The sequence below is a fragment of the Ranitomeya variabilis genome, chromosome 2, assembly GCF_051348905.1.
Source record: "Ranitomeya variabilis isolate aRanVar5 chromosome 2, aRanVar5.hap1, whole genome shotgun sequence".
In the NCBI taxonomy this organism is placed as follows: Eukaryota; Metazoa; Chordata; class Amphibia; order Anura; family Dendrobatidae; genus Ranitomeya; species Ranitomeya variabilis.
The window spans coordinates 390,449,912-390,475,596 of NC_135233.1; the positions used below are offsets into that span (position 1 = coordinate 390,449,912).

General features: G+C 44.6%; 1 protein-coding gene and 1 long non-coding RNA gene across 5 annotated transcripts in view; one reads left to right on the forward strand and one right to left on the reverse strand.

The window, feature by feature from the left end:
* Positions 1 to 25,685, forward strand: part of LOC143806264 (connector enhancer of kinase suppressor of ras 2-like) — a 585,904-nt gene that overhangs the window by 165,753 nt on the left and 394,466 nt on the right. The gene's annotated exons all lie outside the window — the stretch shown is intronic.
* LOC143809504 (uncharacterized) overlaps positions 1 to 25,685 on the reverse strand; it is a 72,535-nt gene that overhangs the window by 35,087 nt on the left and 11,763 nt on the right. For both annotated transcript variants that reach the window (XR_013222295.1, XR_013222294.1), the window contains exon 2: positions 9,361 to 9,402. This is a non-coding gene — a long non-coding RNA (uncharacterized LOC143809504). The remainder of the gene's footprint in view (positions 1 to 9,360; positions 9,403 to 25,685) is intronic.

Genomic DNA, 25,685 nt, shown 5'->3' on the forward strand with positions numbered 1-25,685 from the left:
GGTGACTCGAGCCTTTTTACAGGATCTCTATCATGACCCGGGCTCTATGTGTCACTGTGCCTCCTGGGTATTAGGGCGGACAGGTGATGTGTAATCCAGCTGTCCTGCCTGTTTCTGCTGTCAGTCTTAGAGTCCCTCACAATCTCGGTGTTCCGGCTACCGGTTATCTGCGACTCAGAGAGAGGCAGCCCATTCGCAGCTGGTCTCCCCTGATATCAATCTCCTGTGCTTCGCTCTCCCACACGCTCACTACAATCTGTTCGGCTTTCGGAATTATCTCTGTCCAGGAGCTGCAGCACTTTCTCGTGGCTGCACGGCTCCTCATACGTTCTTCCTGCCTCAGACTGCTCCAGTCTGCTCTCCGACACTATCTGACTAACTTTCCCTCCAAACCACAATATATCTCTATATGCAGGGGAGTCACCTAGAAATAGGATCAAAAGCTCCCCCTTGTGGCCTGGAGTGTGAATATGTTTCATGTTTGTGTTACCTTGTGAGAGTTATCCTTCATCGCTTCCAAGCGTAACATCACTCTCCCCGTGAGGAACGCAATGCCACTGTGACGACAAGGACCCTGGGGTGGCACACTCCCCCACCCTGTTAAATCCAGTACTCCCGGACTGGGAAAAAAACAACAATACAAATTAGCAAAAAGACATACACATTTTTAAATGCTGTGAACATGTGAAACTGGTTAATTAATGTAAACTGGAGCTTTCCTTTTTGGGAGGAATTGATGCTTTAACGTTGCAGAACATATTTACATGGTACAGATAATTTCTTCAAAAATATAGAACTTTTACTATATTATATTATGGAACAGCAACTACCCCTACGGGTATACTATCTAGATTTCTCTTTATTCAAAGTGCAAAACTGAACATTAGTTTTATTTTCAATTTTTAAACCTTTACTGTATCTCAATACTATCTGCATATAATACTATCACTTATGATACCAGCTCACTTCTAACAACTTCAATCACTTTCCTACAAGTGCAAAGTTTCAACTTTATTCTTAGTCACTATCTCTCACTAGTATTCTCTGTGTACAATACTATCTTTAATACTATCAAACATTATTCACTTTAATAAAGTGCAACAAGTCTACATTCCCTTTAAGGGTGCAAACATTTTTCAACATTTTTCTGTACTGAGGTAGTGCATTTAATTGTGCAATTAATATTCAAGTCAATTAATCTATATATATAATTGTCTAAGGGTTTTTCCGTCTGTCTGTCTGTCTGTCTGTCTGTCTGTCTGTCTGTCTGTCTGTCCTGGAAATCCCGCGTCTCTGATTGGTCGAGGCCGCCAGGAGATGGGCACAGTATCGACGTAGATGTCATAATGGTTGCCATGGCGACGATGATGTCATAAAGGTTGCCTCGACCAATCAGCGACGGGCACAGTCTGCCGCGAATTCTGGAATCATTGTCCATATACTACGGGGACATGCATATTCTAGAATACCCGATGCGTTCGAATCGGGCCACAATCTAGTAACTTTATAACAGCTGACTTTGGAGTCAGAACAGTGTTGTATGCGTTGAATACCTGTTAAAGGGATCCTTCCTCGCTTCCAAGCGTGACATCACTCTCCCCGTGAGGAAAGCAATGCCACTGTAACAACCAGGAACCTGGGGTGTTACACTTGCCCCCTATTGTCCTGGGCAAAATATTTTCCGGCCGCCAGCCTTGTAGCCACAGATTTTGGGGCTTTACTGTCACATTTGGACGCTGGGACACTCTGGATCCCTGTCACGGCAGTGCGCCTAGTGCTCCTCGCAATTGGTTTTTCCTGCTTCTTGTCTACTTTCTGCTTCTTATCTACTTTTTGGACACGCTGCTCCCCTATCGCAGCCGCGTGCCTCTTCTCCGTTGAGGCGCACTGCGCCCCTGTTGCAACAGTGCGCCCTCCTTTTGCGGCACCATGTTCCTCGGACCTGCCCCCCACAGCCCTGGCGTTGGCCGGCTCAGCCGTAGTGAGCAGGGATGGAGTCTGCACACACCGTCCCCCTTTCGCAATGGCGTGGACATCCCCCCTGCCCTCTTTGGCCCTGGTGATAACCGGTTTAGCCTCAGACTGCAGGGAGGGAAACACCTCCACAGCCTTGCCCCCTGCACTGTTCCCCGCACAGACGACAGCATCGCCGGATGTCCTCCTCCTCTCCCCACCTTGTCTATGCCCCGGACCCACTGCAGAGCCCGTGCCTTTACGTTTGGTGGGGTCTACACAGGAGGTGGTAGGTGTAACATTAGCCATAGGTACATATTTGTAACTCACCACCTCCCGTGCAGTCTCCTTCATCTTCTTCTTCCTCTTCTTGGTTTCCTCTGCTGGCTTATCCTCACCAATGGAAAAGTGGCCCAGGTTCACTGGAGACTCCAGCTCTTGGATCTCTTTTAGCAGACTGCCTTCCTCCGCTGACACTCCAGCCTGTGCTGTCAGAGTCCTCTGCCGTGCTGGGAGGCCGCTTCCCTGTTGTCGGCTCTGCGACTCACTCTCCCGGCTTGTTCCAGCTTGTGGGACTCCAGTCACAGCCATGTCATCAGATATACTTGACACACTCATAGGGGTCTGGTGCAAAAGGTGTTTATTTTATACATACAGTATTTACACGATTCAAACGTTTCAGTCTACCAAGGACCTTCATCAGTGTGCTCTATAGAGAACTGGAAGGGTATAAAGCATAGACCCTTAGGAGTGATATTGCATCTATAGAGAGCTGGAAAGGGTATAAAGCATAGACCCTTAAGAGTAATATTGTATCAAAATAATAGGATAACCAGGAAATCCTGAATAGAGGGCTCTAGACCAGCCGATCGAGCCTTGAGGGAGGCGGTAGAGAGAGGAGACGGACACGGTATCCACCGCAGGTCACAGGAGCTGGATGGCTTAGCCAGGTGATGACTTTTGTAGATTTTGGATTTGTCCCAGAATATTTCTGTTCCTCGGGATCTTTCATGGTTTGGGCGTAGGATTATTTTGGGCACTGACTGTTTCCTTGTCATCATCCTACAGTCAGTAATCTGCGGCCGCACTACAAAGAGCGAGTGTTCCCAGCACACCTGCGTGCTGATGGTGGCCAGTACACTGCGCCTCGTCTGCTGCACTGCCATATCTGCCCCTTTATACTTTAAAGGACTAGAAAGCTGAAGCCGCGATCGGACGCCTCCGTCATCTCCGGTGTTGGCTTCTTCCAGACTCATAACTCGAATAGTGGCCCCTCATCTCAGCTTGTCCCCCCCAGTGAAGCATGAGCTGATGGCTGCAGCCCCCTCATCGCATTGTAGCATTGCTATGATTGTGGGGTCCTCTGTAAGGTCACCAGCTTGAAGGACCAGACTGGACTCATCCCATCTACTCACGGACCCATTTATCATCCCCACACTGGGCCAAATCCACAATACCAGCCCTCTGTCGTCACAGTTTCGGGACCCCCCAAAAATGCCAGGATTAAAGTAATTTCCATGACCCCCCCTAAAGTAGTGGCCGGAGCAAGGCCGCCCAACCCCCTCACCCAAGGCCTGGGCGGAGGCCAGCATGACAATGGGTTGGAGGTGGGTATTTAGGGTAATTGGGAGGAGGGATTAGGGATGGGGGTATTATAGGGTTAGTAGAGGGTGGGGCCTTTTAGTTCCCGCTCTCCGAAGCCCCAGAGCATCCCGCCCTCCTGCCCTCTTTTTCTTTATTTTGTGGGCTCAATTTTTCTGGTTTGGTTGGTTACTTGCTTTGACGGGTCATTGCGGCTGCGGCTGGGGGGAGTCCTTGGAGTTGGTGGAAATTGGTTCTGGGGATCCATTGGCATAAGGGTCCCCTGTTTTCAGAGTTTAACAGGTTTGGATCTGGCGAATTGTGGGGGGACTTTCGGCTGGGGTGGCCGAATCCCAGTGAAGTTTTCGTGAACAGTTAAACCTTTGGGTTTATCGGTGCTCCCGAGCCAGGGTTGTATCGGCTGGGAGTAATTATGTGTTTACGGTTATGCTCACAGTTATGTTTTGGGTATTCGCCAGATTCTTTGTAGCTTCAAGGACTCCTCCTAGTACATGAGTAATATTTTATTGTGTGTAATTGTTATTTATTTTATGTGTTAAATAAAAGGCTGCTGTGGCCAAGTTATTCCAAAAAGTATTTCTTGTCATGTGTTTTTTCTGTGAGAATGGGAGAGTGGAGGGTGTAACGGAGGAGGGGAGAGGTGAACATGGTGTGTTAGGGGTAAAGGGGTGCTCACCCGGTATACCCAGGGTCTCGACAATACCAGTGTCAAGGATTGCTAATATATTAGCAGGAGTGGACATGGACAGACGAGGCCCTGGTGCAGTAACAGTCTACGGGCCCCTGTGCTGTAACAGTATACTGGCCCCTGTGCGGTAACAGTATACGGGCCCCTGTGTGGTAACAGTCTACGGGCCCCTGTGCGGTAACAGTATACGAGCTCCTGTGTGGTAACAGTATACAGGCCCGTGCTGTAACAGTATACGGGCCCCTGTGCGGTAACAGAATACGAGCTCCTGTGTGGTAACAGTATACGGGCCCCTGTGCGATAACAGTATACGGCCCCTGTGCGGTAATAGTATATGGGCCCCTGTGTGATAACAGTCTATGGGCCCCTGTGCGGTAACAGTATACGGGCCCCTGTGTGGTAACAGTATACGGGCTCCTGTGCTGTAACAGTATACGGGCCCCTGTGCGGTAACAGTATACGGGCCCCTGTGCTGTAATATTATACGGGCCCCTGTGCGGTAATAGTATATGGGCCCCTGTGCGGTAACATTATCCGGGCTCCTGTGCGGTAATATTATACGGCCGCTGTGCGGTAATATTATACGGGCCCCTGTGCGGTAATATTATACGGGCCCCTGTGCGGTAATATTATACGGGCCCCTGTGTGGTAATATTATACGGCCGCTGTGCGGTAATATTATACGGGCCCCTGTGCGGTAATATTATACGGGCCCCTGTGCGGTAATATTATACGGGCTCCTGTGCGGTAATAGTATATGGGCCCCTGTGCAGTAATATTATACGGGCCCCTGTGCGGTAATATTATACGGGCCCCTGTGCGGTAATATTATACGGGCTCCTGTGCAGTAATATTATACGGGCCCCTGTGCGGTAATATTATACGGGCTCCTGTGCAGTAATATTATACGGGCTCCTGTGCGGTAATAGTATATGGGCCCCTGTGCAGTAATATTATACGGGCCCCTGTGCGGTAATATTATACGGGCCCCTGTGCGGTAATATTATACGGGCTCCTGTGCAGTAATATTATACGGGCTCCTGTGCAGTAATATTATACGGGCCCCTGTGTGGTAATATTATACGGCCCCTGCGCGGTAATATTATACGGGACCCTGTGCGGTAACAGTTCCACCTGCACAATTCCACCTACGAACACAAGGCAGTAGTGGCCCCCGTATTTCTTGGGCCCCTGCCCGGCTGCACCCATGCTCTGGCCCCCCTGGGTTCACGATCACAGGTGTCGCCTTCCTCTCACGATTCTTCCTTCTCTTTTTTCCTTTACGTCTGGATGGAAAACTTTTCCGCTCTAATAATAGGACATTATGGGAAATCATGGCTGAATGATGGAGCCGGTGGTGGTTGCGGATCCAGCAGAGACACATTATTAACAGTGCGATCAATGGCGGCCCCCCGCCGAGCGTCAGTACGCACACAGATTGCCTTATAGCCCAGAATGGTTTAAAGGGACAGAACAAGTAACAGCGATAAGACGCCAATCGCCCCATTACACTGGCAGCTCAGGATCCGCGCAAGAGCAAAAGGTTTACAGCTTCTTAGATTCCGAATATTAGATCTTGTGTAATGTCTGCACAATAACTCTGCATCTGTATAATATCTGTATAATGTACAATCTGGGGGGTTTAATACTTTTGCTGTTCTAGCAAAGCCCTAATAATAATGATTCCATTCTGCCCCTTGTCCACTTGGATACAGCAGCGGCTGTAATGATTATTGACCCTTTCATCGCCGTCGTCCCATCTGCCAATGCATCTTGTTACAGAAGACCAATAGGAGGAGTGTGTCAGTGACGTCTGACCCCCCGCACCCTCTCAATATGGGGGATTATGTATTTCCCGGATAATGGAATCTGATTGGAGGATTTGCGTCTTGTCTCGCAGCCTGATACAATCTTGTAACATTTCTGTGTGTCCTGAATTTATTTCCATGGACAATTTGTTATGATGCTGTTCTGGAAGCTGGAGAGTTGCCCGGATATTGTCTGCAGCAAGGATGTATGGAGGGTACAATATATGGGAGTCCGCCTGGACTATGGGGCCCCTGCTGAGAGTTGTTCTACCCCCAGTGCAGGGCCCTCTCTCCCAAATATATATATTAAGGTGAAGTTCACACACTGCGGAATTGCCGTATATTCTGCATCACAAATCGACAGTAATTTACGGTACAAAGTCAATAAAGGGCTTTATCTCTCAAAATCCTATTCACACGTTGCAGAAAAAAAATGTATGAAATTGAAAGCATGATGGCGAATTCAGATTTGCAGCATCCTCATTCTGTGAAATCCGCAAGAGGCAGCTTTTATCTCCAGATCCGTGTGAACATGGCCTCAGACTGCAGCACTGTGCGGATTGTGAAGGTTGCAGATAAAGAGATACAATGTAACGATCGTTAGAGGCATCGCAGTCCGGATGACATCACAATTCGGAGATTATGTAGCAAATAGATCGTTTGCTTCTCAGAACTCGAGGGATTGATAAATCGCTTCTGAAGATGGGCGAGTGAATAAAGACGCCATATACTGCCACGTCCTACCTGTAACTCAATGATTTATGGCGCTGCGGTTATCTGCAGCCGTGTTCATCCCTTGTACATTCTCGTATACATTCAGCCTGTGACCAGTCAGCAGATTATAATATAGATGGATATCACCGCAGCACACCGTTACATCCTTGCAGAATTATAGGTTTCTGTATGATGTAATTGTCCGAATAGTTAAAGGATCTTTCTGTGTAAAACAATGATGGATCCAGACCGCCACTACAGATCCTATATGAATTCAGCTACAGTGCGGATAGATTTTGACTTAACTCTCATAATTTATAGGAAGTCAATAGTGTCTCTGTCTACATGGTTTACAAGGAAACACTAGGAAGCATTATCTGCACCTTCATCAGTTTCTGGTCCAGGCAGGAAGGCAGTACTATCCATATCTACATGATTTATAGGTAGAGACAGGGAGGCAGTACTATCCATATCTACATGATATATAGGTAGAGACAGGGAGGCAGTACTATCCGTATCTACATGATATATAGGTAGAGACAGGGAGGCAGTACTATCCGTATCTACATGATTTATAGGTAGAGACAGGGAGGCAGTACTATCCGTATCTACATGATTTATAGGTAGAGACAGGGAGGCAGTACTATCCGTATCTACATGATTTATAGGTATCTGTAGCTATGTTACCTACATTATTTATAGGGAGAGACAGGGAGGCAGTACTATCTGTAGTTATATTACCTACATTATTTATAGGGAGATACAGGGAGGCAGTACTATCTGTAGCTATGTTACCTACATTATTTATAGAAAGAGACAGGGAGGCAGTACTATCTGTAGCTATGTTACCTACACTATAGGGAGAGACAGGGAGGCAGTACTATCTGTAGCTATATTACCTACATTATTTATAGGAAGAGACGGAGGCAGTACTATCTGTAGTTATATTACCTACATTATTTATAGGAAGAGACAGGGAGGCAGTACTATCTGTAGCTATATTACCTACATTATTTATAGGAAGAGACAGGGAGGCAGTACTATCTGTAGCTATGTTACCTACATTATTTATAGAAAGAGACAGGGAGGCAGTACTATCTGTAGCTATGTTACCTACACTATAGGGAGAGACAGGGAGGCAGTACTATCTGTAGCTATATTACCTACATTATTTATAGGAAGAGACAGGGAGGCAGTACTATCTGTAGTTATATTACCTACATTATTTATAGGAAGAGACAGGGAGGCAGTACTATCTGTAGCTATATTACCTACATTATTTATAGGAAGAGACAGGGAGGCAGTACTATCTGTAGTTATATTACCTACATTATTTATAGGAAGAGACAGGGAGGCAGTACTATCTGTAGCTATATTACCTACATTATTTATAGGAAGAGACAGGGAGGCAGTACTATCTGTAGCTATATTACCTACATTATTTATAGGAAGAGACAGGGAGGCAGTACTATCTGTAGCTATATTACCTACATTATTTATAGGAAGAGACAGGGAGGCAGTACTATCTGTAGCTATGTTACCTACATTATTTATAGAAAGAGACAGGGAGGCAGTACTATCTGTAGCTATGTTACCTACACTATAGGGAGAGACAGGGAGGCAGTACTATCTGTAGCTATATTACCTACATTATTTATAGGAAGAGACAGGGAGGCAGTACTATCTGTAGTTATATTACCTACATTATTTATAGGAAGAGACAGGGAGGCAGTACTATCTGTAGCTATATTACCTACATTATTTATAGGAAGAGACAGGGAGGCAGTACTATCTGTAGCTATATTACCTACATTATTTATAGGAAGAGACAGGGAGGTAGTACTATCTGTAGTTATATTACCTACATTATTTATAGGGAGATACAGGGAGGCAGTACTATCTGTAGCTATGTTACCTACACTATAGGGAGAGACAGGGAGGCAGTACTATCTGTAGCTATATTACCTACATTATTTATAGGTAGAGACAGGGAGGCAGTACTATCTGTAGCTATGTTACCTACATTATTTATAGGGAGATACAGGGAGGCAGTACTATCTGTAGCTATATTACCTACATTATTTATAGGTAGAGACAGGGAGGCAGTACTATCTGTACCTACATAATTTACAGAGAGGGACCCAGAGGCAGTACTGTCTATATATGCTTTATTTTCAGAGAGAGAAACTCCAGCAAAGTGACAACTACATTACACAGATTGTTGCCACCCAGTTGTCCCCTTTCCTGTAGATTATTCAGGTAAGATGTGAAACTTAAAGCTAAAACATCGTTGCATTTCTACTAAAGTCAGGAGTGATTTTCCTTGTGTCCATCATTTTCTTGCCTCTCGCTATGACATCATAACCTGGAGATGGATGTGATGATGTCACTGAGAATTGCTCAATGCGTTTTTGTATAGTTTTCATTTTTCTATAAATTGACAGAGTGAAAATAAATTCTTTCTAGTACAGCTGCATCATTAATACAAGCAGGAAAGTCTATGGAGACAAAAAAACGCAATTACGAGGTCCAGAAATGAAAATAGGGGTGTGCGGGGGGATGGGAGGTCAAGCGCTGACTTATTATTACACGTACCTGCAGCGATTCTACGGGGCGGCCATTCTTCACTCTACGGTTCTGTCAAAGAGATGGAAATTAAGTAACAAAGAGCTTTGTGTTTACTGATGAAACGTTCCAGGACGATAATACATGATGCACCTGGAAAGCAGGAACCAAAGGCTCCACGGCTTGTGGAAGTATACAATGTGACATTCAGGGGTCCAGTCATATAATGGTTGGACAAGGACCAATAATGTTCAGAGAGTTATCACCATGATCTCACATTCACCTCCAAATGCGCCCATAGACTACAAACCTGGAGATCTGGAGGACCTGTAACAAAGCATCAGCTATATTACTGCTCCTATGTACAAGAATATAACTACTATAATACTGCTCCTATGTACAAGAATATAACTACTATAATACTGCCCCTATGTACAAGAATATATCTACTATAATACTGCCCCTATGTACAAGAATATAACTACTATAATACTGCTCCTATGTACAAGAATATAACTACTATAATACTGCTCCTATGTACAATAATATAACTACTATAATACTGCCCCTATGTACAAGAATATAACTACTATAATACTGACCCTATGTACAAGAATATAACTACTATAATACTGCCCCTATGTACAAGAATATAACTACTATAATACTGCCCCTATGTACAAGAATATAATCAGTATAATACTGCCCCTATGTACAAGAATATAATCACTATAATACTGCCCCTATGTACAAGAATATAACTACTATAATACTGCTCCTATGTACAAGAATATAACTACTATAATACTGCCCCTATGTACAAGAATATAACTACTATAATACTGCCCCTATGTACGAGAATATAACTACTATAATACTGCTCCTATGTACAAGAATATAACTACTATGATCCTGCCCCCTATGTACAAGAATATATATGCTATAATACTGCTCCTATGTACAAGAGTATAACTACTATATACTGCCCCCTATGTACCAGAGTATAACTACTATAATACTGCACCTATATACAAGAATATAACTACTATAATACTGCTCCTATGTACAAGAATATAACTACTATAATACTGCCCCCTATGTACAAGAATATAACTACTATAATACTGCTCCTATGTACAATAATATAACTACTATAATACTGCCCCTATGTACAAGAATATATCTACCATGATACTGCCCCTATGTACAAGAATATAACTACTATAATACTGCCCCTATGTACAAGAATATAACTACTATAATACTGCTCCTATGTACAAGAGTATAACTACTATAATACTGCCCCTATGCACAAGAATATATCTACTATAATACTGCTCCTATGTACAAGAATATAACAACTATAATACTGCCCCTATGTACAAGAATACTGTATATCTAATATAATACTGCTCCTATGTACAAGAGTATAACTACTATAATACTGCTCCTATGTACAAGAATATAACTAATATAATACTGCTCCTATGTACATGAATATAACTACTATAATACTGCCCCTATGCACAAGAATATATCTACTATAATACTGCTCCTATGTACAAGAATATAACAACTATAATACTGCCCCTATGTACAAGAATATATCTAATATAATACTGCACCTATATACAAGAATATAAATACTATAATACTGCTCCCTATGTACAAGAATATAACTACTATAATACTGACCCTATGTACAAGAATATAACTACTATAATACTGCCCCTATGTACAAGAATATAACTACTATAATACTGCCCCTATGTACAAGAATATAATCAGTATAATACTGCCCCTATGTACAAGAATATAATCACTATAATACTGCCCCTATGTACAAGAATATAACTACTATAATACTGCTCCTATGTACAAGAATATAACTACTATAATACTGCCCCTATGTACAAGAATATAACTACTATAATACTGCCCCTATGTACGAGAATATAACTACTATAATACTGCTCCTATGTACAAGAATATAACTACTATGATCCTGCCCCCTATGTACAAGAATATATATGCTATAATACTGCTCCTATGTACAAGAGTATAACTACTATATACTGCCCCCTATGTACCAGAGTATAACTACTATAATACTGCACCTATATACAAGAATATAACTACTATAATACTGCTCCTATGTACAAGAATATAACTACTATAATACTGCCCCCTATGTACAAGAATATAACTACTATAATACTGCTCCTATGTACAATAATATAACTACTATAATACTGCCCCTATGTACAAGAATATATCTACCATGATACTGCCCCTATGTACAAGAATATAACTACTATAATACTGCCCCTATGTACAAGAATATAACTACTATAATACTGCTCCTATGTACAAGAGTATAACTACTATAATACTGCCCCTATGCACAAGAATATATCTACTATAATACTGCTCCTATGTACAAGAATATAACAACTATAATACTGCCCCTATGTACAAGAATACTGTATATCTAATATAATACTGCTCCTATGTACAAGAGTATAACTACTATAATACTGCTCCTATGTACAAGAATATAACTAATATAATACTGCTCCTATGTACATGAATATAACTACTATAATACTGCCCCTATGCACAAGAATATATCTACTATAATACTGCTCCTATGTACAAGAATATAACAACTATAATACTGCCCCTATGTACAAGAATATATCTAATATAATACTGCACCTATATACAAGAATATAAATACTATAATACTGCTCCCTATGTACAAGAATATAACTACTATAATACTGCCCCTATGTACAAGAATATAACTACTATAATACTGCCCCTATGTACAAGAATATAACTACTATAATACTGCCCCTATGTACAAGAATATAACTACTATAATACTGCTCCTATGTACAGATTACTGTCAGCAGCTCATCCATTGATCCTTCTCTCCAGCACCAATGTCTCAGATCAGAAGATGAATATTTAAACAAAGTAAATTGCAGAGTTATTTATTATTTAGTGCTCAGTGAAAGTATTGGGAGCGTTATATTTACCATCTGAGATTATAGGGAAGGATCTGCTTCATTTCCATAATCAGATCCTCTCCTCTCTGTGTGTCTGAGCTGCAATGCCACATATTCCCATTAACCTGATTACGGCCATTTCTGACTGATATGTTTTCCATGCTGTTACTGCAGGACGTCAGACGTGTGCTGATGATCAGCTTAGCTCATTGACAGTTGGCAACACAGGCGCATTGTAACAAACCTTCAGCTGTGAGAAGTGTTAAGTCATGATAGCTTTCAGCCTCTGGATATACTGGAGCGTTATAAGAGGCTGATATCAGTCACATAACGCGTAATGTCTGGGGGTTATATCAGTACTAGAGCTTTATAAGAGGCTGATATCACTCACATATGATGTAATGTCTGGAGGTTATATCAGTACTAGAGCGTTATAAGAGGGGCTGATATCAGTCACATATGGTGTAATGTCGAGGTTATATCAGTACTGGAGCATTATAAGAGGGGCTGATATCAGTCACCTATGGTGTAATGTCTGGAGGTTATATCAGTACTGGAGCGTAATAAGAGGAGCTGATATCAGTCACATATGATGTAATGTCTGGAGGTTATATCAGTACTGGAGCATTATAAGAGGCTGATATCAGTCACATATGGTGTAATGTCGAGGTTATATCAGTACTGGAATGTTATAAGAGGAGCTGATATCAGTCACATATGGTGTAATGTCTGGAGGTTATATCAGTACTGGAGTGTTATAAGAGGAGCTGATATCAGTCACATATGATGTAATGTCTGGAGGTTATATCAGTACTGGAGCATTATAAGAGGCTGATATCAGTCACATATGGTGTAATGTCTGGAGGTTATATCAGTACTGGAGCGTTATAAGAGGCTGATATCAGTCACATATGATGTAATGTTTGGAGGTTATATCAGTACTGGAGCATTATAAGAGGCTGATATCAGTCACATATGGTGTAATGTCTGTGGGTTATATCAGTACTGGAGCGTTATAAGAGGCTGATATCAGTCACATATGGTGTAATGTCTGGAGGTTATATCAGCACTGGAGCGTTATAAGAGGGGCTGATATCAGTCACATATGGTGTAATGTCTGAGGGTTATATCAGCACTGGAGCGTTATAAGGGGGGCTGATATCAGTCACATATGGTGTAATGTCTGGGGGTTATATCAGTACTGGAGCATTATAAGAGGCTGATATCAGTCACATATGGTGTAATGTCTGGGGGTTATATCAGTACTGGAGCGTTATAAAAGGGGCTGATATCAGTCACATATGGTGTAATGTCTGGAGGTTATATCAGTCCTGGAGCATTATAAGAGGGGCTGATATCAGTCACATATGGTGTAATGTCTGGAGGTTATATCAGTACTAGAGCGTTATAAGAGGGGCTGATATCAGTCACATATGGTGTAATGTCTGGAGGTTATATCAGTACTAGAGCGTTATAAGAGGGGCTGATATCAGTCACATATGGTGTAATGTCTGGAGGTTATATCAGCACTGGAGCATTATAAGAGGGGCTGATATCAGTCACATATGGTGTAATGTCTGGAGGTTATATCAGTACTAGAGCGTTATAAGAGAGGCTGATATCAGTCACATATGGTGTAATGTCTGGAGGTTATATCAGCACTGGAGCATTATAAGAGGGGCTGATATCAGTCACATATGGTGTAATGTCTGGAGGTTATATCAGTACTAGAGCGTTATAAGAGAGGCTGATATCAGTCACATATGATGTAATGTCTGGAGGTTATATCAGTCCTGGAGCATTATAAGAGGCTGATATCAGTCACATATGGATTAATGTCTGGAGGTTATATCAGTACTGGAGCATTATAAGAGGCTGATATCACTCACATATGATGTAATGTCTGGAGGGTATATCAGTACTGGAGCGTTATAAGAGGGGCTGATATCACTCACATATGATGTAATGTCTGGAGGTTATATCAGTACAGGAGCGTTATAAGAGGGGCTGATATCAGTCACATATGGTGTAATGTCTGAGGGTTATATCAGCACTGGAGCGTTATAAGAGGGGCTGATATCAGTCACATATGGTGTAATGTCTGGGGGTTATATCAGTACTGGAGCATTATAAGAGGCTGATATCAGTCACATATGGTGTAATGTCTGTGGGTTATATCAGTACTGGAGCGTTATAAGACGCTGATATCAGTCACATATGGTGTAATGTCTGGAGGTTATATCAGCACTGGAGCGTTATAAGAGGGGCTGATATCAGTCACATATGGTGTAATGTCTGAGGGTTATATCAGCACTGGAGCGTTATAAGAGGGGCTGATATCAGTCACATATGGTGTAATGTCTGGGGGTTATATCAGTACTGGAGCGTTATAAGAGGCTGATATCACTCACATATGATGTAATGTCTGGAGGTTCTATCAGTACTGGAGCGTTATAAGAGGGGCTGATATCAGTCACATATGGTGTAATGTCTTGAGGTTATATCAGCACTGGAGCGTTATAAGAGGGGTTGATATCAGTCACATATGGTGTAATGTCTGGGGGTTATATCAGTACTGGAGCGTTATAAGAGGCTGATATCACTCACATATGGTGTAATGTCTGGAGGTTATATCAGTACTGGAGCATTATAAGAGGCTGATATCAGTCACATATGGTGTAATGTCTGGGGGTTATATCAGTACTGGAGCGTTATAAAAGGGGCTGATATCAGTCACATATGGTGTAATGTCTGGAGGTTATATCAGTACTGGAGCATTATAAGAGGCTGATATCAGTCACATATGGTGTAATGTCTGGAGGTTATATCAGTCCTGGAGCATTATAAGAGGCTGATATCAGTCACATATGGTGTAATGTCTGGAGGTTATATCAGTACTGGAGCGTTATAAAAGGGGCTGATATCAGTCACATATGGTGTAATGTCTGGGGGTTATATCAGTACTGAAGCGTTATGAGAGGCTGATATCAGTCACATATGGTGTAATGTCTGGGGGTTATATCAGCACTGGAGCGTTATAAGAGGGGCTGATATCAGTCACATATGGTGTAATGTCTGGGGGTTATATCAGTACTGGAGCGTTATAAGAGGCTGATATCAGTCACATATGGTGTAATGTCTGGGGGTTATATCAGTACTGCAGCGTTATAAGAGGCTGATATCAGTCACATATGGTGTAATGTCTGGGGGTTATATCAGTACTGGAGCATTATAAGAGGCTGATATCAGTCACATATGGTGTAATGTCTGGGGGTTATATCAGTACTGGAGCGTTATAAGAGGCTGATATCAGTCACATATGGTATAATGTCTGGGGGTTATATCAGTACTGGAGCATTATAAGAGGCTGATATCAGTCACATATGGTGTAATGTCTGGGGGTTATATCAGTACTGGAGTGTTATAAGAGGCTGATATAACCTCCAGACATTACACCATATGTGACTGATATCAGCCTCTTATAACGCTCCAGTACTGATATAACCTCCAGACATTACACCATATGTGACTGATATCAGTACTGGAGCGTTATAAGAGGCTGATATCAGTCACATATGGTGTAATGTCTGTGGGTTATATCAGTACTGGAGCGTTATAGGAGGCTGATATCAGTCACATATGGTATAGTGTCTGGGGGTTATATCAGTACTGGAGCATTATAAGAGGGCTGATATCAGTCACATATGGTATAATGTCTGGAGGTTATATCAGTACTGGAGCATTATAAGAGGCTGATATCAGTCACATATGGTGTAATGTCTGGGGGTTATATCAGTACTGGAGCGTTATAAGAGGCTATCAGTCACATATGGTGTAATGTCTGGAGGTTATATCAGTCCTGGAGCATTATAAGAGGCTGATATCAGTCACATGTGGTGTAATGTCTGGAGGTTCTATCAGTACTGGAGCATTATAAGAGGCTGATATCAGTCACATATGGTGTAATGTCTGGGGGTTATATCAGTACTGCAGCGTTATAAGAGGCTGATATCAGTCACATATGGTATAATGTCTGGGGGTTATATCAGTACTGGAGCATTATAAGAGGCTGATATCAGTCACATATGGTGTAATGTCTGGGGGTTATATCAGTCCTGGAGCGTTATAAGAGGCTGATATCAGTCACATATGGTGTAATGTCTGGGGGTTATATCAGTACTGGAGCGTTATAAGAGGCTGATATCAGTCACATATGGTGTAATGTCTGGGGGTTATATCAGTACTGGAGCATTATAAGAGGCTGATATCAGTCACATATGGTGTAATGTCTGGGGGTTATATCAGTACTGGAGCGTTATAAGAGGCTGATATCAGTCACATATGGTATAATGTCTGGGGGTTATATCAGTACTGGAGCATTATAAGAGGCTGATATCAGTCACATATGGTGTAATGTCTGGGGGTTATATCAGTACTGGAGCATTATAAGAGGCTGATATCACTCACATATGGTGTAATGTCTGGAGGTTATATCAGTACTGGAGCATTATAAGAGGCTGATATCAGTCACATATGGTGTAATGTCTGGGGGTTATATCAGTACTGGAGCATTATAAGAGGCTGATATCAGTCACATATGGTGTAATGTCTGGAGGTTATATCAGTACTGGAGCATTATAAGAGGCTGATATCAGTCACATATGGTGTAATGTCTGGAGGTTATATCAGTCCTGGAGCGTTATAGGAGGCTGATATCCGTCACATATGGTATAGTGTCTGGGGGTTATATCAGTACTGGAGCATTATAAGAGGGCTGATATCAGTCACATATGGTATAATGTCTGGAGGTTATATCAGTACTGGAGCGTTATAAGAGGCTAATATCAGTCACATATGGTGTAATGTCTGGAGGTTATATCAGTACTGGAGTGTTATTAGAGGCTGATATCAGTCACATATGGTGTAATGTCTGGAGGTTATATCAGTACTGGAGCGTTATAAGAGGCTGATATCAGTCACATATGGTGTAATGTCTGGGGGTTATATCAGTACTGGAGCGTTATAAGAGGCTGATATCAGTCACATATGGTGTAATGTCTGGGGGTTATATCAGTACTGGAGCATTATAAGAGGCTGATATCAGTCACATATGGTGTAATGTCTGGGGGTTATATCAGTACTGGAGCGTTATAAGAGGCTGATATCAGTCACATATGGTGTAATGTCTGGGGGTTATATCAGTACTGGAGCATTATAAGAGGCTGATATCAGTCACATATGATGTAATGTCAGGAGGTTATATCAGTACTGGAGCGTTATAAGAGGCTGATATCAGTCACATATGGTGTAATGTCTGGGGGTTATATCAGTACTGGAGCATTATAAGAGGCTGATATCAGTCACATATGGTGTAATGTCTGGGGGTTATATCAGTACTGGAGCGTTATAAGAGGCTGATATCAGTCACATATGGTGTAATGTCTGGGGGTTATATCAGTACTGGAGCATTATAAGAGGCTGATATCAGTCACATATGGTGTAATGTCTGGGGGTTATATCAGTACTGGAGCGTTATAAGAGGCTGATATCAGTCACATATGGTGTAATGTCTGGGGGTTATATCAGTACTGGAGCATTATAAGAGGCTGATATCAGTCACATATGGTGTAATGTCTGGGGGTTATATCAGTACTGGAGCGTTATAAGAGGCTGATATCAGTCACATATGGTGTAATGTCTGGGGGTTATATCAGTACTGGAGCGTTATAAGAGGCTGATATCAGTCACATATGGTGTAATGTCTGGGGGTTATATCAGTACTGGAGCGTTATAAGAGGCTGATATCAGTCACATATGGTGTAATGTCTGGGGGTTATATCAGTACTGGAGCGTTATGAGAGGCTGATATCAGTCACATATGGTGTAATGTCTGGGGGTTATATCAGTACTGGAGCGTTATAAGAGGCTGATATCAGTCACATATGGTGTAATGTCTGGGGGTTATATCAGTACTGGAGCGTTATAAGAGGCTGATATCAGTCACATATGGTGTAATGTCTGGGGGTTATATCAGTACTGGAGCATTATAAGAGGCTGATATCAGTCACATATGGTGTAATGTCTGGGGGTTATATCAGTACTGGAGCGTTATAAGAGGCTGATATCAGTCACATATGGTGTAATGTCTGGGGGTTATATCCAGTGGCGTAACTACAAAGTTATGGGCCCCGGTGCGAACTTCCAAATGGGGCCCCCCCCCCTACCTCCGTGACGCCCCCCCACCCCCTTCCCCTAGATACGCCTCGGACTGTTGCAGGAATCTCCTGCACTGCAACATGGTGTTGGGTGCCAGCACAGCCCGCACAGTGGTATATCCAGCACAGCCCGCACAGTGGTATATCCAGCACAGCCCGCACAGTGGTATATCCAGCACAGCCCGCACAGTGGTATATCCAGCACAGCCCGCACAGTGGTATATCCAGCACAGCCCGCACAGTGGTATATACAGCACAGCCCGCACAGTGGTATGTACAGCACAGCCCGCACAGTGGTATATACAGCACAGCCCGCACAGGGGTAAATACAGCACAGCCGGCACAGGGGTATATAGAGCACAGCCCGCACAGGGGTATATAGAGCACAGCCCGCACAGGGGTATATACAGCAGAGCCCACACAGGGGTATATACAGCAGAGCCCGCACAGGGGTATATGCAGCACAGCCCGCACAGGGGTATATACAGCACAGCCCGCACAGGGGTATATACAGCACAGCCAGCACAGGGGTATATACAGCACAGCCGGCACAGGGGTATATAGAGCACAGCCAGCACAGGGGTATATAGAGCACAGCCCGCACAGGGGTATATAGAGCACAGCCCGCACAGGGGTATATACAGCACAGCCCGCACAGGGGTATATACAGCAGAGCCCGCACAGGGGTATATACAGCAGAGCCCGCACAGGGGTATATACAGCAGAGCCCGCACAGGGGTATATACAGCAGAGCCCGCACAGGGATATATACAGCACAGCCCGCACAGGGGTATATACAGCAGAGCCCGCACAGGGGTATATACAGCAGAGCCCGCACAGGGATATATACAGCAGAGCCCGCACAGGGGTATATACAGCAGAGCCCGCACAGGGGTATATAGAGCACAGCCCGCACAGGGGTATATAGAGCAGAGCCCGCACAGGGGTATATACAGCAGAGCCCGCACAGGGGTATATACAGCACAGCCAGCACAGGGGTATATAGAGCACAGCCCGCACAGGGATATATACAGCAGAGCCCACACAGGGGTATATACAGCAGAGCCCGCACAGGGGTATATGCAGCACAGCCAGCACAGGGGTATATAGAGCACAGCCAGCACAGGGGTATATACAGCAGAGCCAGCACAGGGGTATATAGAGCACAGCCAGCACAGGGATATATACAGCACAGCCCGCACAGGGGTATATGCAGCACAGCCAGCACAGGGGTATATAGAGCACAGCCAGCACAGGGGTATATAGAGCACAGCCCGCATCTCATCTCCCCCCCCCCCCGATAATGGCCCCACAGTCCGGTGAAAAAGAAAAAAAAAAACTCTCCTCACCTTTCCTTTTGCCCGCGCTGCTCCTGGTGGCTGCAGTCTGCCCAGGACACTGCAGGTGCGCGATGATATGACGTCATCGCGCACCCGCAGTGTACTGTCAGAGGCAGAGCGGGGAATGATGGGAGAGGGAGCGTCAGGTGACGCTCTCCTCCATCATTGCATTGAACTATACCGGTGTCATAGACGCCGGTATAGTTAAATGCGGCGGCGGCGGCGGCGGGGGGAGCAACAGTGCAGCGGCCCACTACTGGCATCGGCTCTTCTGGCATTTGCCAGAAGTGCCCGATGTCCAGCCCGGCCCTGCCCTGACCTGCCGGCCCGGGGCCCCTGACCTGCGGGGCCCGGTCGCAACGGCGACCGCTGCGACCGCGGTCGTTACGCCCCTGGTTATATCAGTACTGGAGCATTATAAGAGGCTGATATCAGTCACATATGGTGTAATGTCTGGGGGTTATATCAGTACTGGAGCGTTATAAGAGGCTGATATCAGTCACATATGGTGTAATGTCTGGGGGTTATATCAGTACTGGAGCATTATAAGAGGCTGATATCAGTCACATATGGTGTAATGTCTCTGCAGCGTTATGTTGTGGAGTTTTCTATCCCTGATTTATCCCATTGATTAAATATATTCGACTCCTTGTGAAGTGGTTGATAACAGAGAACAATGTATTGCTTTATCCTGTACAGGAAATGTAGAGCAGACTGAATGTGTACTATCCCTTTATGAAAGGAAGGCTAGGGCCAGTGAAGGGGGCCTTCCTCTGAATAGCTGTGCACAGGAATGTGTGACCTCTGGGACCCTTCCCCGATCACTGTTCTGTGGGTCTCCATCTTCAGCTCTTCCTGTACAATCAGTACTGCACAGACTGCACACCGCTCCATTCACTGTCTATGGGACTGATGGAAATCGCAGAATACAGCTCTGAAGACCCCCAGCGACCACAGAGACCTCTTACTGTGGATAGGTTATTGTGATCGAAGGGAAGCCCCTTTGAGAAAACTCTGGGCTTTGGCATGTGAATCTGCGTTTCCTCGGTTGGACCCTGCAGATAGTTGTGTTCACATTCTGAATCGCTGCGATATAATGTGCTGAAACCCCAGTGTCCTCCGCCAGCTCCGCCAGCGTCACCGCACAACCACGGATCTGCAGCTCGGGGTCCGATGACATTGTTTATTTCTCAGGATTGTAGTCGTGGATGATGAGGAGTTGGAGGATCAGGAGGTCGTACAAGTGAAGAGCAGCCGTGTGATGTAGCAGAGCTCAGCTTCATAGAATCACTGCGCTACGCCAGTCATGGCGACACCTCTGCACTCTGCCACTACAGTCCGCTCCACCAGTCCTGGCGACACCTCTGCACTCCGCCACTACAGTGCGCTCCACCAGTCATGGTGACACCTCTGCACTCTGCCACTACAGTCCGCTCCACCAGTCCTGGCGACACCTCTGCACTCCGCCACTACAGTGCGCTCCACCAGTCATGGTGACACCTCTGCACTCTGCCACTACAGTCCGCTCCACCAGTCCTGGCGACACCTCTGCACTCCGCCACTACAGTGCGCTCCACCAGTCATGGTGACACCTCTGCACTCCGACACTACAGTCCACTCCACGAGTCATCACAACACCTCTGCACTCCGCCACTACAGTCCGATCCACCAGTCATGGCGACACCTCTGCACTCCGACACTACAGTCCGCTCCACCAGTCATGGCAACACCTCTGCACTCCGCCACTACAGTCCAATCCACCAGTCGTGGCGACACCTCTGCACTCCGCCACTACAGTCCGCTCCACCAGTCATGGCAACACCTCTGCACTCCGCCACTACAGTCCGATCCACCAGTCATGGCGACACCTATGCACTCCGACACTACAGTCCGATCCACCAGTCATGGCAACACCTCTGCACTCCGCCACTACAGTCCGCTCCACCAGTCATGGCAACACCTCTGCACTCCGCCACTACAGTCCGATCCACCAGTCGTGGCAACACCTCTGCACTCCGCCACTACAGTCCACTCCGCCACTACAGTCCGCTCCACCAGTCATGGCAACACCTCTGAAATCCACCAGTACAGTCCGCTCCACCAGTCATGGCAACACCTCTGCACTCCGCCACTACAGTCCGATCTACCAGTTATGGCGACACCTATGCCCTCCGCCACTACAGTCCGATCCACCAGTCATGGCGACACCTCTGCACTCCGCCACTACAGTCCGCTCCACCAGTCATGGCAACACCTCTGCACTCCGCCACTACAGTCCGATCCACCAGTCATGGCGACACCTATGCACTCCGACACTACAGTCCGATCCACCAGTCATGGCGACACCTCTGCACTCCGCCACTACAGTCCGCTCCACCAGTCATGGCAACACCTCTGCACTCCGCCACTACAGTCCGATCCACCAGTCGTGGCGACACCTCTGCACTCCGCCACTACAGTCCAATCCACCAGTCGTGGCGACACCTCTGCACTCCGCCACTACAGTCCGATCTACCAGTTATGGCGACACCTCTGCACTCCGCCACTACAGTCCGATCTACCAGTTATGGCGACACCTATGCCCTCCGCCACTACAGTCCGATCCACCAGTCATGGCGACACCTCTGCACTCCGCCACTACAGTCCGATCCACCAGTCATTGCGACACCTCTGCACTCCGCCACTACAGTCCGCTCCATCACTGATGTGAATGCAGTGGCTGCAGAAAAATTACATAAAGTGGAATTCTTTCTCTTCTCCTTTTTTTTTTTCTTCTTCCTTTTCTACTTTTGTTTTGTCTTTTTCCACTTTTTATTTCTTAGCATTGTTCATCTTGCTATTTGCCTTCTTATTCTACTACTTCTTCCTTTTCTTTCTTCTTCTTAATTTATTTCTTTTTCTTCCTTTTTCATTCTATAACTTTTCTTTGTATTCCTCTTTTTCTTTTTGACCTGCCTTTTCTTCCTTTTCTGGTTTCTTATCACTTCTTCCTCTTTTTCATTTTTCGCTCTTCTTTTCGCTATCATCTTCATCTTAATTTCCTTTTCTCGTTTTCCTTCTTTTTGGCTCTTTTTGTACCTCCTCTTTATCTTCCTCATTGTCTTTCCTTTCTCTTCTTCTTCCTTGTCCTCTTCTTTTTCTCTTTTTCCTTTCTTTTTTTTTTTAACCAATTAACTTTTTATTAGCAATAAAGAAATAAGTACATAAGTACATATAACATCCCCCGCAGGAGAAACAAAGGGGAAAAAGGTACAAGGGGAAGGGGGGGGAATACACAATGTTCAGAATCACAGCAATTCCAACAAAGAAATACAGAATTAACCATAGCACAAATCGCAGCTTACAAAAGTTACTAAATGAGAGCAAGGGCGGACGGAGGTATGTGGACTGAGGAAACCCAAGGATCCCACCAGGAGAGCACTTTATTTTTCTTGGAGAGGCTCTGTGCCATAATTGTTTCATAGGTAAAATGAAGGTTGATCTTGGAAATCAAAATAGCCATAGATGGAATATCTGAGGATTTCCAATGACCCGCTATACATTGTCTAGCAGCAATCAGAATATTAGAGATTATTGGACGGAGAGGTGAGGGGAATCCCACAAGGGAGACACCCAAAACAGCCAGACACCCGGTTAAAACAAAAGGAACCTGAATGACCTCTGTTGTGGATTCTGTTTGCGGGCTCCCTCTGGTGGTTACTGCTGGTACTGGGTGACTTTGGTGGGTTGCGGCCTTTGGTTTCCATCTGTCCATCAGAGGCTGGGTGTTTCCTATTTTACCTGGCCTTTCTGTCATTTCCCTTGCCGGCTATCAATGTGTTCAGATGTGCTCTGTTTGGTTCCTGCCTACCTGCTCCCAGATCTTTCAGGATAAGCTAAGTGCTGATTTTCAGTTGTTTGTTTTTTTGTCCAGCTTGCTTAGAATGTCTCTTTGTTAGCTGGTTGCTCTAGTGGACTGAGGTTCTCCCCATGTGCCATGAGTTGGCACATGGGTTCTTGTAATCTCAGGATGGTTTTTTTGATTAGGGTTTTTTGCTGACCGCTCAGTCCCCTTTTGTGTCATTCTGCTTTCTAGTTTTCAGCGGGCCTCTATTTGCTAAAGCTATATACATCATCTCTATGTGTGTGCCTTCCTCTCATTTCACCGTCAATACATGTGGGGGGCAACTATATCTTTGGGGTTAATTCCTCTGGAGGCAAGTGAGGTCTTTGTTTTCTCTGCAGTACTAGTTAGCTCTTAGGCTGGTGCGTGGCGTCTAGAACCAACGTAGGCACGCTCCCTGGCTATCTCTAGTTGCGTTTGTCAGGCGTAGGGCAGCGGTCAGCCCAGGTTCCATCACCCTAGAGCTCGTCCGATATTTATTATACTTTGCTAATCCTGTGCTATCCCTAGCCATTGGGGATTCATGACAGTACAGCCGGCCCACAAAGTGTTAATTGTTTGGGCTGAAGCAGGAGAAAAAGAAGTGTTCAAGGGAAATTTTTATTTTTTTTCCTTCAGAGTTTTGCTGCCTAGCCCTTAATTGCTGTCTAGCTGCTTCTTATCTCCTCTTAACCCTTGAATGGCTCTGATCTTAGCTGTTTATCATGGATGTCCAGAGTTTGGCTTCCAGCCTGAGTAATCTTGCGGCAAAGGTTCAAAACATAGAGGTTTTCGTTGTTCACACTCCCATGTCTGAACCTAGAATTCCTATTCCAGAGTTTTTTTCTGGAGATAGATCTACCTTCCTGAATTTCAGGAACAATTGTAAATTGTTTCTCTCTTTGAAATCTCGCTCCTCTGGAGACCCTGCTCAACAGGTCAAGATTGTTATATCGTTCCTACGGAGCGACCCTCAGAATTGGGCATTTGCATTGGCACCAGGGGATCCTGCATTGCTCAGTGTGGATGCGTTTTTTCTGGCATTGGGATTGCTCTATGAGGAACCTAACCTAGAGATTCAGGCTGAAAAGGCTTTATTAGCCCTCTCTCAGGGGCATGATGAAGCGGAAATATATTGTCAGAAATTTCGGAAATGGTCGGTGCTTACTCAGTGGAATGAGTGCGCCCTGGCTGCAAACTTCAGAAATGGTCTTTCTGAGGCCATTAAGGATATTATGGTGGGGTTCCCTGCGCCTACAGGTCTGAATGAGTCTATGGCTATGGCCATTCAGATTGATCGGCGTTTACGGGAGCGCAAACCCGTGCACCAGTTGGCGGTGTCTTCTGAACAGGCACCTGAGACTATGCAATGTGATAGAATTCAGTCCAGAAGTGAACGGCAAAATTATAGGCGGAAAAATGGTTTGTGTTTTTATTGTGGTGATTCAGTTCATGTTATATCAGCATGCTCTAAACGCACAAAAAGGGTTGATAAATCTTTTGCCATTGATACTCTGCAGTCTAAGTTCATTTTGTCTGTGACTCTGATTTTTTCACTGTCTTCCATTTCCGTCGTTGCCTATGTGGATTCAGGCGCTGCCCTGAGTCTTATGGATTGGTCATTTGCTAAACGCTGCGGTTTTAGTCTAGAGCCTCTGGAAGTTCCTATTCCTCTGAAAGGAATTGATTCTACACCATTGGCTATGAATAAACCGCAGTATTGGACACAGGTGACCATGCGCATGACTCCCGTTCATCAGGAGGTGATTCGCTTCCTTGTACTGTATAATTTACATGATGTACTAGTGCTTGGTCTGCCATGGTTACAAACTCATAATCCTGTCCTGGACTGGAAAACAATGTCTGTGCTAAGCTGGGGATGTCAGGGGGTTCATGATGATGCACCTCCGATTTCTATCGCTTC